The sequence below is a fragment of the Euprymna scolopes genome, chromosome 42 (assembly GCF_053919585.1).
Source record: "Euprymna scolopes isolate OS-2025 chromosome 42, ASM5391958v1, whole genome shotgun sequence".
Lineage (NCBI taxonomy): Eukaryota > Metazoa > Mollusca > Cephalopoda > Sepiida > Sepiolidae > Euprymna > Euprymna scolopes.
The window spans coordinates 65,019,597-65,034,775 of NC_136523.1; the positions used below are offsets into that span (position 1 = coordinate 65,019,597).

At 31.0% G+C, this 15,179-nt stretch overlaps 1 long non-coding RNA gene across 1 annotated transcript in view; it reads left to right on the plus strand.

Annotated features, from left to right (window-relative positions):
* The window catches only part of LOC145267164 (uncharacterized), a 31,508-nt gene extending 17,224 nt beyond the window's left edge, over window positions 1-14,284 (plus strand). Inside the window, exon 2 of the long non-coding RNA XR_013864834.1 lies at window positions 12,349-14,284. This is a non-coding gene — a long non-coding RNA (uncharacterized LOC145267164). The remainder of the gene's footprint in view (window positions 1-12,348) is intronic.
* Window positions 14,285-15,179: the final 895 nt, after the last annotated feature.

The window sequence follows — 15,179 nt, forward strand, 5'->3', positions numbered from 1 at the left end:
ACAAAGTTCTCTCGGATTCTCTCTCCGCTGATCTCGAGCGCGTGGTTCAGTGGGGGAAGATGTGGCTGGTTACCTTTAATGCATCCAAAACCAAACTCCTATCCTTACATCATCAACGCTCTGATCCCCATCTGGCATCAATTGTGATGGATGGCTCTCGTCTGGATGAGGCCCCGTGTTTTGACAAGCTTCTGGGTTTGACCTTTACTCCTGATCTGAAATGGAACACGTACATCAAGTCTGTTGCCAAGGTCGCTGGAAAGATGGTGGGATCCTTCTACCGCTCCAGAAGATATCTCACTACTGATGCAATTCTCTATCTATATAAAAGCCAAGTATGTCCAAGGATGGAATACTGTTGCCATATCTGGGCAGGAGCTGCCAAAAACAGCCTATCATGCCTTGACAGAGTACAAAATAGTCTTCGTGGTTTAGTGGGGGATGCTCTTTTTTCTACCCTGCAACCTCTCTCCCACAGAAGAGACATTGCGAGCCTATCCTTTTTGATCATTATTTTCATGGCAGGTGCTCGTCTGAACTCCAATCCCTGGTCCACCCTCGCCAATCTTTCAAAAAAAACACCCGTCTAGCTGAATCCACTGTGAAAAATTTCCCCCACTCTTTATCTGTGCCTAAATCAAAACGCGGATTCCATGAACAAAGCTTCTTTCTTAGAACTGCACACCTGTGGAACTCTGTTCCGTCTGCCTGCTTCCCTCCGGACTACAACTTGGATGTCTTCAAGTCCAATGTTAACAAATTCCTAATGAACCGCCCCCCCCCTAATTAAACATTTCATCAAATCTCCACACTAACGTAATGTACTTGCAATAACCCTTATCCCTGAGTGGCTTCCGGGCCTTGATAAGTGGTGATCACTGTGTAAAAAAAAAAAAAAAAAAAAAAATCCGCTAAAAAAGACAAAAAGAAAAAAATATAAAGGGATGGGGCGGTAAATTGTACCAACCGGTAGTTAACAAAAAAAACTTATAGAATTTAATTTTTGAAACCAATGTATAAAAGTTTACATAATGAAATGCAAATATGCATTTTCTTTTGAATTTTTTTTTTGGTTGACTGTGTTCAATTCCCACATGGTTGATGCGGTTCAATATTGCTAAACTATAAGTCTTAAGTAAAATTCTATTCATAAATACTTTTTAAAATGAAATTATTTAATTAATCGTAAATATTATTTAGACATAAAAATTAATTGATTACAAAACCTTTTAAAAATATATATATTAATTTCTTTTTCATTCGGCAAAAAACTGCGCAAAACACTTTTAATTTTCAATTTAAAATTCTAGAAAAAAGATTATATTATTCTGCTTTTAATATAATCAAATTCAGGGTTTTATCTTTCTGGAGAAAAAAATTTAAAAAATGGATTTTATTTCAATGAAATTAAAAAAAAAAACTTGACTGACTTGAATTAATTACCCTTGAATTAACGAAGGGGTTATTTAATAACTTTAGGTTTGGAAGAGATAGGTATGGGGTCGATTTTTTGGAAACATCAAAAGAAGCCGACAACTGTCAAAACTTTGCGAAATAATACGTGATCAATTTAATTTTAGAGATATTTCTTTCAAAAGCCTTCTTTTAAAAAAAGAAAAAAAAGTACATTGTTCTATTAAACCGTTTACTGTTTAAATAATTTGACTTTGCTCGTTTTATTTTAAGAAAATATAAGTTGAAAAAGCATTTTCATTCAGTATTAGAAGATTTGTCAGTAAAAAAAAACAATCGCCAAAAAGATAAGCGGTTTTTTTTTTACTCGCAATGTAGAGCCCTGCATACTTCTTTTCAAGTTAACTCTTTTGTAGTTTTGATTACAATAGATCTGAACGAATGAACCTTGTAAGGGAGGGGCACTAAGCATTGCCCTGTTAATAATGAATTTCTTTGGTGGTTTTTTATAACATGCTACATTTCTCTCTTGCGGTTAGAAATATCAGGAAATTTTTTTCTTTTTTTCAACATCAGACTAAAAGAATCGTAATGAAGGAATCGGAAAATTAAGGTATTTTTTAACGATGCGATTCCGATTCCGATACCTCCCAAAATACACGATTCTTACGATTAACGATTCCGATTCCGATTAATCGTCCCACCACTAATTCTGACCCTTGTCTTACATATAGAGAAAACCCGTAAGCGAACTTAGATGCATCACAAAAACATATAAGCTGCCATCCACTAACACACATCGGGAGAACTCTATATCAACTAGTTTGTTCAATTCTTTGGCTAGGGCTTGCCAAGAGGTAGTGAAGGTTTCAGAAATTTCTTGATCCCATGAAAGTTTGTCTTTCCATAGTTGGCTGACAAGTACTTTGCCTTGTATAGTAACTGGAAGTAGTAATGACAAAGAATCGCACATTTCATGTGGCATCTACCACAACAGGGCTCAATCTGACTGTCTAGACTATGGGAATAACGGTACCCCAGGACTTTTTCAAAGGAAGGAAGAGGAGAAGTGATAGATTCATCCTCTATCATTTGTTTCTACATGTCAGTGCAGTTGGAATTACAGGACTGAAGATCAAATCCTGCCTCCTTTAATCGTTTGCGCAGTGTTATACACTACAAGGAGAGATTCATAGTCTCCTCCAATGGTGACCAAATTGTCAACATAAAAATTGAATGTCATTGAATGTCATTATAGATGAAAACTCATCAGAGACATACACCTTATAAAACTTGAGAATGTAACTCAAGATGAAGGGGCTGGCATTGAAGCCGAAAATAATAGAATTGTACCTACACAATTTCTCCTTAATTTTGGGGAAAAAACGAAACCTGTTTTTGTCCTGCTCAGTGTGCAGGCAAATTTGCAAGAATGCTTTGCAGAGATTTCCCAAGAGGACATGATTATTTTTTCTAAAGGCCAATAACAAGTCAAGCAGCTGTGCCGTTAAATTCATGCCAGTATAAGCTGCATCATTAATAGAAATTCCTCCCTTCTTTTTTAAGGAACAATTAAAGACTGACCGGATTTTAGTGGTAACTCCAAGACCCTTTTTAAAAACATATAAGCTGCCATCCACTAACACACTGTGTGAGGAATCCAACAATATTTGACGTACTCACCAGGAGTAACAGAGAAAGGTTCGACGATGCCCAATTTTTCATAGTCATCGAACACTTGTAGATATTTATCATACAATACCTGCTTCTCCAAGGATACTGCCACTCTCTGCATAATTCTCAGAGAAGGTACATAATTGGAATCTACCTGAGCCAACTTATTATAGTCCCACGGTGGCGAATTGGGTGCAAAATATTCCTGTTTTTAGCATTCAATGGTGCTGCCTGTAAAAAATATATAATATCAAAGAAATTAGCCATAATAGATAAAAAAGTAGGAAAACAATTCAAAGCTATGATGTAATTGTCGGAAGTGACATCAAACTGGAGATCAAGTCATAAGCTTTCCCCTTCAATTTGGACTTAAGTAGAAGTAACTTGTCTGCTTCTCCCACATTGGAGGTGCAGAAATCAAACCTCCGTAGAAAAGTTTTAAATTCAAACTTATCATCTGAAGGTGATCCACTGAAACTGGGACATTCTAAGTCCATCCGTAAAGGCAGAGGAGCGGAGGGTTTCTTGACCACATGATTGGCTTTCAACAGAAGCAGCTCTTCTCTTATTTCGGATGAAAATTGCTCTGCCTCAAAACACATCCTCCTTCTCTCCAGTTGGTCGATAATTTCGTCAAGTTCTGAAATCCATCTCTCTACATCTGCCACTCTCAAATGAATTGAAGGTATTATCCTTCAACCATTCTACCGTGTTTGATATTCAACATTTCTTGGCTTCAATTTTAGCCAATAAGTCTTTACCAGCGCTCATCTTAAGGAAGGGGATGAACACTAAACAACGACAAAGGAGACCAGTCATAAAAGAACGGATAGAAAATACCCTTCAAGAGGCGAAATCCTGTCAACAATACCGTAAGAGCAAGAAATACAGATAGCGGGAGTTAAATTTAATCCCCTGAATCAAACAATCTTAATTTTAGACAAGAATGTAGATTTAATAACTGAAAGAAATTTTTTTTTTAAATAAAAATTCTGGTCTCTATAAATTAATACCAGGTCTGCAGCAAAAACCAGGCTCACAAAAAATGTTTACATTAAAAACAGCAGCCTGGTCACCACATGAAATCACGATCCCACGAAAATTCGCCGTCAAACTCTAGAATAAACAAAAAACGCTTCAGGATAATTTATAGTTATTAAAATCAGAAATAACGTGAAGAAAATGTTTTTCCAGTACAAACAAGTCAATAACATATTTTTTTTTCTTCACAATGAAACTGACCTAGTTAAGTTTTCAGGGTCATTAAGTAGGGTTTTTTTTTTTAACACATTTGTTTTTTTTATAGGAAGGGGTTAATTCAGTCATGAAACATTTAGCTAGTGTTAAGCGCCACTCAGTTTATGAATATAACGTCAGCGATAATTCAATCAATTTTAAAATGGCCTTTGAAAATATTAAAGAGTATGCACTAAGTAAATACAAGCTAAATTATGAGCGAAATATTAAATATTTTTAGGTCCTTTTCGCAAAAATAAGACAAAGAAAGATTTAACAAATATTTTTCGCAAAATAAAACGGAGAAAGATTTACACTATCAGCATATATTTTTCACAAAAATATAACAAAGAAAGATTTAAACTATCAGCAAATATTTTTCGCAAAATAAAACAGAGAAAGATTTAAACTATCAGCAAATATTTTTCACAAAAATATAACAAAGAAAGATTTAAACTATCAGCAAATATTTTTCACGAAAATATAACAAAGAAAGATTTAAACTATCAGCAAATATTTTTCACAAAAATATAACACAGAAAGATTTAAACTATCAGCAAATATTTTTCGCAAAAATATAACAAAGAAAGATTTAAACTATCAGCAAATATTTTTCACAAAAATATAACAAAAAAAGATTTAAACTATCAGCAAATATTTTTCGCAAAAATATAACAAAGAAAGATTTAAACTATCAGCAAATATTTTTCGCAAAAATATAACAAAGAAAGATTTAAACTATCAGCAAATATTTTTCGCAAAAATATAACAAAGAAAGATTTAAACTATCAGCAAATATTTTTCGCAAAAATATAACAAAGAAAGATTTAAACTATCAGCAAATATTTTTCACAAAAATATAACAGAGAAAGATTTAAACTATCAGCAAATATTTTTCGCAAAAATATAACAAAGAAAGATTTAAACTATCAGCAAATATTTTTCGCAAAAATAAGACAAAGAAAGATTTAAACTATCAGCAAATATTTTTCACAAAAATAAGACAAAGAAAGATTTAAACTATCAGCAAATATTTTTCGCAAAAATAAGACAAAGAAAGGTTTAAACTATCAGCAAATATTTTTCACAACAATATAACAAAGAAAGATTTAAACTATCAGCAAATATTTTTAACAAAAATATAACACAGAAAGATTTAAACTATCAGCAAATATTTTTCACGAAAATATAACAAAGAAAGATTTAAACTATCAGCAAATATTTTTCACAAAAATATAACAAAGAAAGATTTAAACTATCAGCAAATATTTTTCGCAAAAATATAACAAAGAAATATTTAAACTATCAGCAAATATTTTTCGCAAAAATATAACAAAGAAATATTTAAACTATCAGCAAATATTTTTCGCAAAAATATAACAAAGAAAGATTTAAACTATCAGCAAATATTTTTCACAAAAATATAACAAAGAAAGATTTAAACTATCAGCAAATATTTTTCACAAAAATATAACACAGAAAGATTTAAACTATCAGCAAATATTTTTCACGAAAATATAACAAAGAAAGATTTAAACTATCAGCAAATATTTTTCACAAAAATATAACAAAGAAAGATTTAAACTATCAGCAAATATTTTTCGCAAAAATATAACAAAGAAAGATTTAAACTATCAGCAAATATTTTTCGCAAAAATATAACAAAGAAAGATTTAAACTATCAGCAAATATTTTTCGCAAAAATATAACAAAGAAAGATTTAAACTATCAGCAAATATTTTTCACAAAAATATAACAAAAAAGATTTAAACTATCAGCAAATATTTTTCGCAAAAATATAACAAAGAAAGATTTAAACTATCAGCAAATATTTTTCGCAAAAATATAACAAAGAAAGATTTAAACTATCAGCAAATATTTTTCGCAAAAATATAACAAAGAAAGATTTAAACTATCAGCAAATATTTTTCGCAAAAATATAACAAAGAAAGATTTAAACTATCAGCAAATATTTTTCACAAAAATATAACAAAGAAAGATTTAAACTATCAGCAAATATTTTTCGCAAAAATATAACAAAGAAAGATTTAAACTATCAGCAAATATTTTTCGCAAAAATAAGACAAAGAAAGATTTAAACTATCAGCAAATATTTTTCGCAAAAATAAGACAAAGAAAGATTTAAACTATCAGCAAATATTTTTCACAAAAATAAGACAAAGAAAGATTTAAACTATCAGCAAATATTTTTCGCAAAAATAAGACAAAGAAAGATTTAAACTATCAGCAAATATTTTTCACAAAAATATAACAAAGAAAGATTTAAACTATCAGCAAATATTTTTCGCAAAAATATAACAAAGAAAGTTTTAAACTATCAGCAAATATTTTTCACAAAAATATAACAAAGAAAGATTTAAACTATCAGCAAATATTTTTCGCAAAAATATAACAAAGAAAGTTTTAAACTATCAGCAAATATTTTTCGCAAAATAAAACAAAGAAAGATTTAAACTATTAGCAAATATTTTTCACAAAAATATAACAAAGAAAGTTTTAAACTATCAGCAAATATTTTTCGCAAAAATATAACAAAGAAAGATTTAAACTATCAGCAAATATTTTTCACAAAAATATAACAAAGAAAGATTTAAACTATCAGCAAATATTTTTCACAAAAATATAACAAAGAAAGATTTAAACTGTCAGCAAATATTTTTCACAAAAATATAACAAAGAAAGATTTAAACTATCAGCAAATATTTTTCGCAAAAATATAACAAAGAAAGATTTAAACTATCAGCAAATATTTTTCACAAAAATATAACAAAGAAAGATTTAAACTATCAGCAAATATTTTTCACAAAAATATAACAAAGAAAGATTTAAACTATCAGCAAATATTTTTCGCAAAAATATAACAAAGAAAGATTTAAACTATCAGCAAATATTTTTCACAAAAATATAACAAAGAAAGATTTAAACTATCAGCAAATATTTTTCGCAAAAATATAACAAAGAAAGATTTAAACTATCAGCAAATATTTTTCACAAAAATATAACAAAGAAAGTTTTAAACTATCAGCAAATATTTTTCACAAATATATAACAAAGAAAGATTTAAACTATCAGCAAATATTTTTCGCAAAAATATAACAAAGAAAGTTTTAAACTATCAGCAAATATTTTTCGCAAAAATATAACAAAGAAAGATTTAAACTATCAGCAAATATTTTTCGCAAAAATATAACAAAGAAAGTTTTAAACTATCAGCAAATATTTTTCGCAAAATAAAACAAAGAAAGATTTAAACTATCAGCAAATATTTTTCACAAAATAAAACAAAGAAAGATTTAAACTATCAGCAAATATTTTTCACAAAATAAAGTATATGAGAATTAATTTCCTCACATGCTTTAGAACTCAGCAAAGGGCAAAAAAAAAAAGGACAAACGGAATAAAAGCAAGCCTTACCTGAGGTGATGAATTTCAATCTTCTTTGGTAGGATTGCAAAAAATATGCCCATTTCTCACGTATCTGAGTCTGGTAGTTTTTTTTTTTTTTTTTTTTTTGAAGTATGAAATTGCTTCTCTTCGGAGAAGCTAGTAAAAGGGAGCAGAAACCATTTATTTATAGTATCTGGAAGAATAAAACTCCATTAACGGCGCCAAACTATTTTAGTTCTAGGGAAGACGATATTCGTCTAAAAAAAATTCCTGTCACAATAGGAAAAAATTCTTGGTTAAAAGAAAAAAAGGAAATGGAGCTCCAAGCATTTTTGACCTTGAGGGAGTCTCTTTTAGGGAGATACTTAATTTAGCATCTTGCCCCTAGCAAGGTTTTTTGCAAAGAGAGCCAAAATGTCTGTAAGTTTTAAAAACTGTGCACACAGGAAGTTTCCTAGAGGTCCAATCAAAAGCCTGAAAAGAATACATGGCATTCAGCGCCTTAACCAATAAGGCTCGCTTCCTTCCAATATATATATGTGTGTGTGTGTGTGTTTGTGTGTGCGCGTGCGTGTGTGTGTGTGTGTGTGTGTGTGTGTGTGTGTGTGTGTCTGTACTAAAGCTACTTAAGCGTTTATCTACTGGAGGTACTTAAGCTTTTATGCATTTTTATTCTCATATCATTTATATACGAGTTATCATGTCGCAAAATCGATCTTATAATTTTATTGTTATCATTTTACATATATATATTATACTTATCTAATTTTTTATTTTCTTATTTGTTTATTGTTTTAATTTTTAGAATAAACGATACCCATTTTCTCCACACTTTTGAATGGCTTTTTTCCTAATTTGTTTAAATAGTAAATTTTTATATTTTCAGCAAATAAATATTTCAAAGTGTAGTATCTGTTCTTCTTCTCTTGAAAATGAAATCCAAAAAAGTTTTCAAAACGCTATCTCTTTTTTTTATAAAACCTCTTTATACCATTTTATTAGCTGGGCGTTGCCTAGTCGTAAAATATGCTTAAATATGATTTATGGAGATTTCATATTTATTATAATAGTCAAATTTCAATCGATTATTATATATTGTACCCAGTATATAGTAGTGATTTCAAAAGCAAAAAAAAAATAAAATAAAATAATACTTGGGTTTCATCGGGTTAGAATCAAAACTAAGACATATAACACTCCAGCTTTAGTCATTACCGTTTGAGCCATTTGATAATAGCTCAAACGGTAACGACTTAAGCTGGAGTGTTTGAGCTATTTGATAATAGCTCAAATGGTAATGATTAACGAATAAGAAATAGTTAAAAATGAACCGACTGTAACATATAAATGTATATTTGCGCATGCATACAAAGAACTCATTTAGGCAATTTACACTTGCCAGATTCCATTTTTTTCATTTTTTTACCCCTTAGTAGCTATTTTTACTAGCATAAAAAACGGTCAACAAAAAAATGCAATCATTTGACATGCCATTCTGCCTCCTTGTGTCTCAGAGGAGATGCACTTTGAAAAAGTGGAGACAGAGACATGCACACATAGTGAGTTTTATAAATTATATTAAGTATAATAATAATAAAATCAAATACATAATGCAAAATCCTGAAAGGATAATCATAGCAGCAAGAGACACTGTAAAAATCAACAAAACAGAAAACAGAAACAAAGAATAAGACGAGAAAAGAAAAATGGGGAGAGAAACAACTACATGGAAGATTCATATGGATGACAAAAGATGAAAATAATGAAAACACTTGGACATGTATGTGAAAAGGACACATAAACCGAGAAACTGAATCCCTAATAAATGCAGCAGAAGATAACTCAATCACATCAAAGCAAAGATGGACAAAACAAAGCTAGCTAGAAAACTGAAAGGGATATGGATGATCAAGAAAATCAAAATAATAGGAGTACTAGAAACAATCCTTAAAAATTTTGAAAAAAGAATAAGAGAAATTGGAATCGGAGGAATGACTGGAAAGATACAAGGAATAACAATAATGAAAACAGCTGAAATATTGAGAAAAACCCTTGAATGTGGAGACTAGCAGACATGAGCCATATGTACGGGTCGAACGAACTACTGCAGAAGCAAACATGAAGAAGCATTTCATGGAACCAAGAACATTGAAACTGCATATCTATAAGTTCTTTATCCCTTCCCCCATCCCTCCATTACCCCATCACCAATAAAGAGTGATGCCAAATAGCCGAGTAGGGTGAAGGCGGATGGAAAGACTGCGGAGAGAGCACTGACCAGACCTCCGCTGGACAAGTGCAAAGAGAACTAGGACCTTGCGAGGTTTATTGCCACTCAAATTCCAGTTGAGAACAATGGCCACTGCCAGCGAGAAATCAATGGTAAATGGCTGTTGCGATGATGCAAATTCATTTGCAAATGTTATCAAGGGAGGTGGAGAGTACTGGAAATTTGGGGAGACTTGATGTCACTCAGTTTCCAGGGAACACCACAAGCTGTTTTCAAGGAAAGATCTTTGATGACCTGTGTGAAAGGTCCTTGTGAGCCAATAATAATAATAACTAGCGGGACCAGTGGAAATTCCACGGCGGCATCTTTCATATGTAATATATTGCTGCTGGGCATTCTGTGGGCGTTCAGTATGAATGAAGACACCATCATATTATTCTAGCTCATTTGTTAAAACTGTATTGCCCCACCACTTACTAAAAGAATAACTTTGTCTGGGCTGGTTATTTCATTACAAACACACCAATCAATTAACCCATATTTCATCATTTATCATAATTCTTGGATATGTTACTAATTTCGACAATCATTTTTCATAATTTTAACCCACATTATCGCCCCCCCCCCTTACTAAAATAATAACTTTGATATATTGCCTAGGGTGATTATTTCATTACAAACACACCAATCAATTCTGGGTATTCTCCACCTATCTTATCCAATCCCAGGTGACGCTGCGTATACTGCTAGTATATAGTGTATAGTATAGCACATATTTGCACTTATCTAATCCAGGGACTGACCTCATGTCCGCCACCCTACTATTAAAAATATACATGAAATAAAGTAATGTTTACATCGTAAACTGTTTTAGCCATTTCCGGGACTTACTTTACATCCCCAACCCATTGTTAAAAATATACATGAAATAATGTAATGTCTAAATCGTAAACTGTTTCAGCCATTTCCGGGACTGACATTTTATCCCCTCACCCCCCACCCCACTGTTAAAAATATACATGAAATAAAGTAATGTTTAATGCATAAACAGTTTCAGCCATTTCCGGGACTGACTTCATATCTCCCACCCCACTGTTAAAAATATACTTGAAATAAAGTAATGTTTAAATCATAAACTGTTTCAGCAGCTTTTCGAAATTAATACATAAAAACATTAACACGGTTAGGGATTAGGCAACCATTACTTCAACATGAATTTCTGAGTGCAGTATCAGTCTCAGCATTCCAGTGACTTTAAACCCCCCTCCTTAAGAAGAGTTTTTGCAATTACTGCCATAAGGACTTTAAGGACGAAAATATGAATTCAGGATTACTTGATATATTTACATGATTTTTGGAATGTTACAAATAAGCCCCTAGCATGCACTGATCCATTTACCTGATTTTGGGAATTGGCAGTACATCCATGTGATTTTTGGAATATGATATCTTATGTCAGTGTAGTACATCATAAATATATTATATGCATCTTTTTTAACAGAAGATAATGACGTCATCACCGGAAGTAAACACGTCAGACTATCACATCCCCCTACTGGAAAAGGAGGAGGAGATTATGCCTAAGATCTCATTAAACCCTCACTAAATACATTAACTCACATTTAGTATAATTTATATATATATATATAATATCGTGTGTGTTCTTAAATCTCAACCAATGAAATTTGACATAAAGCGTAACACACAAAAGAACACACGCTATCATATTAATATATAGTTAAAACGATTGCCTGTGTAGAAACAAATTTAGCAATAAAATTATAAATGGATATTACAGAATATTAATTTATTTAAAACTCGAAAACAAATATATATGCGAATAAGCAATACTGATATATATATATATATATATATAGAGAGAGAGAGAGAAGAATAAATTATATATCATAAATCTTGTATAATTTTTTATGGTTGTGCATTGGATATCTCAAAAATGAAAAATGCATTTTAAGTAAAAACACTATTACATACTAACCTGTAATTTATAAATTAGTAAAAATTCCGACAAATGATTGAGTAGAAATTTAGAACCTTTTTTACAAAAACAAAATCATTATTATTGATCCAACATTTTCTAATTTGAAATTAAAACAAAGGGCATAAGTGAGTTTGTCATATGGAATTTTTCGCAATATAAAATGCAATATTTGATAAATTTTATTTTTTTCTTGTAATTATTTTTCTACTCAATAATTTTTACTAATTTCTACATGAAACAAAATTACTTCAAATGCATTTTTTTTTTTATATCTCATTATAATGCAAAAACATTGCATTATTTTCCAGCATTTGGAATGTTGATTAAAATGTTACAATATTTTTTCTTTTAGACTGATTGATAGAAATATTTACAATTTTTTTTTTAGGTACTTGAAGATTATCTTAAAACTGGTCTCTTTCCGCCCTCACTTCTTTCTGACCAAAAATTGTGGACCAAGATATCAGAAGAGGAAGAAGCCGAAGATGGCCAATGATACTTGCTTATAAACCTCAATATTGAAGAAGCAAACAACCAAATAAAACTTTCAATCAAATGATTGAACAAAAATGATTTTTTTTGCAAATATTTTACCAATGTTGCTTTCAAAGTCAAACATTTCCTCCTCCCCATTCTTTTCTTTATCCCATTCCTACTCCCCCGTTTTCTTCCCGGGAAGGGGGATAACTTCCCTTTTAGTCCCAAAACTTTTCTGGATGAATAAAACTTTTGCCAAACGACAACAACTGATAAAAAGTTTAGGTAATAAAGCCAAAATCGAATATTGTTTTTATAAAGTTATTTTCATACCTATCAAATCCACCTCGGCACTTTTTTGTTTAATTTTTTTAAAAAGAAAACTTTAGCAGAAATAGATTTTAAGTTTCCAAATTTTTTTACATTCGGAAGAATGTAAAAAAAAAAGTTATTTTTTCAGAAGCAGAAAAGGAAATGTTTACATTCACCGAACAAAATAAATTTTATACAAAATTTAACGTTTTGATTAAAATGAAACAAAATTTGTTCATTTTATTACTATGATAAATAATAATTTAAAAAATATCCCCCTTCATTGGAAGGCATTTTTATAGTTTTAATTTTACAACATAGACACTTATGAATTGTTATAGCAGTTTCACACACGCACACACGCACACGCACACACACACACACACACACACACACACACACACACACATATATCCATGTTTGATTAAAGTGGCAATTACTGTTTGTTTACTTTTCTGATTTATCCTTTCGAATTTGCAGACTAATGATCTAGCATTCTGCCCAAGTATAAATTTTGTAACTCATCACGTGACTGATCAAGACTCATGAGAGTTGAAAACATTTACCGGTATGCTAAGTTTTTGTTCATACTCGAGCAGAACCTTAAATCGCTGGTCTCCCAATTCAAATTGATGGATTAGAAAAGAAACAAATGAGATTTGTGAACGTTCTTTAATGAAACATGTATCAAAGAAAAAATGCTGCCCAAATGTGTGTGTGTTTAATTACACATAACACTATATTAATTTGATCCGCCATCGATATCTGTGGTTTCACGGACACACTGGAAATCTATTTTGTTGGGCTAAAGATTACCGATTATAGCCGTTCTAGACCATGGTCTAAAAATTTATTTAACAAATTTGTTAGCTCTCTACTGACCATGAGATGAAAAACTGGCATTAAGGTTTAAAATTGTGAATAATTATACAAAAAACGAAATGAAAAACTCCCTGAATTATGTTATACATATGGTTTAAATTTTATTCCAGTTGGGTATACATATTTGAAGTTTTAAGGAAGTTCTGCCTCATAGTTCCTTGGAGAAGGTGCAGAGATTCAATGCACATAGATTTTGAACCACTTCCATTGTCTTCCCGAGAAAATTTTGTACATATGATTTAAATTTCATTTAAATAGAAAATATTTGAAATTTTAAGCAAAGTTTGGGATTCATAACTTCCTTAGGAATGTTAATATGCTTTTAGTTTTTATGTAGATTCTCCAACTTTTCTTTCTAATATAAGGAACACACTCACAGACACTGACATATATATATATATATATATATATATATATATATATATATATATATATATATATATATATATATATATATATATATATTATGATGTAAAATATCTTTCTTTTGCATTGGTAAAGTCTCATCCAGAATTGTTCTGTAAAAAAAAAGTTGTTGAAAGTAAATTGAGGAATGATTTTTATTTGCTACTGTTCTCACCCCCTTTCACCTTGTCACTTTCACAAAGAAATTGCACAAAAAGTGTTTTGTATTAAAGTTATTTTGAAATTTGTTTCAATGTTTGTGTTCTAAAATGGCCTTCAAAATTATTGACGTTTTGAAAAAAAAAAAAATCTTACAGCAAAACTAAAAACGAAAATTGACGAATGTTTTTCTTTTACGAAAAATTGTTTGATTTAAATTTATGAATGCCGAACTCCAATGTATAAGTTTTCTATTTTTTTTTTTTATTTGTCAAATAACAATGAAAAGGATATTTTTATTCCCTTTATGACCAAAGATCATTTTTCGAACATTTTCTGAAGCCTTCATGAGAAGAATTCATAGAATCTAAAAATAATTTACAAATAAGTTTCAAACGTTTTAATATAGATAAATTATAAGTTTATCTTACATAAGTTGTCTTCTTTTTTTTTTTTTTTTTTTACACAGTGATCACCACTTATCAAGGCCCGGAAGCCACTCAGGGATAAGGGTTATTGCAAGTACATTACGTTAGTGTGGAGATTTGATGAAGTGTTTAATTAGGGGGGCGGTTCATTAGGAATTTGTTAACATTGGACTTGAAGACATCCAAGTTGTAGTCCGGAGGGAAGCAGGCAGACGGAACAGAGTTCCACAGGCGTGCAGTTCTTAGAAAGAAGCTTTGTTCATGGAATCCGCGTTTTGATTTAGGCACGGATATAGAGTGGGGGAAATTTTTCACAGTGGATTCAGCTAGACGGGTGTTTTTCGTGAAAGATTGGCGAGGGGGAACCAGGGATTGGAGTTCAGACGAGCACCTGCCATGAAAATAACGATAAAACAAGGATAGGCTCGCAACGTCTCTTCTGTGGGAGAGAGGTTGCAGGGTAGAGAAAAGGGCATCCCCCACTAAACCACGAAGTCTATTTTGTACTCTGTCAAGGCATGATAGGCTGTTTTTGGCAGCTCCTGCCCAGATATGG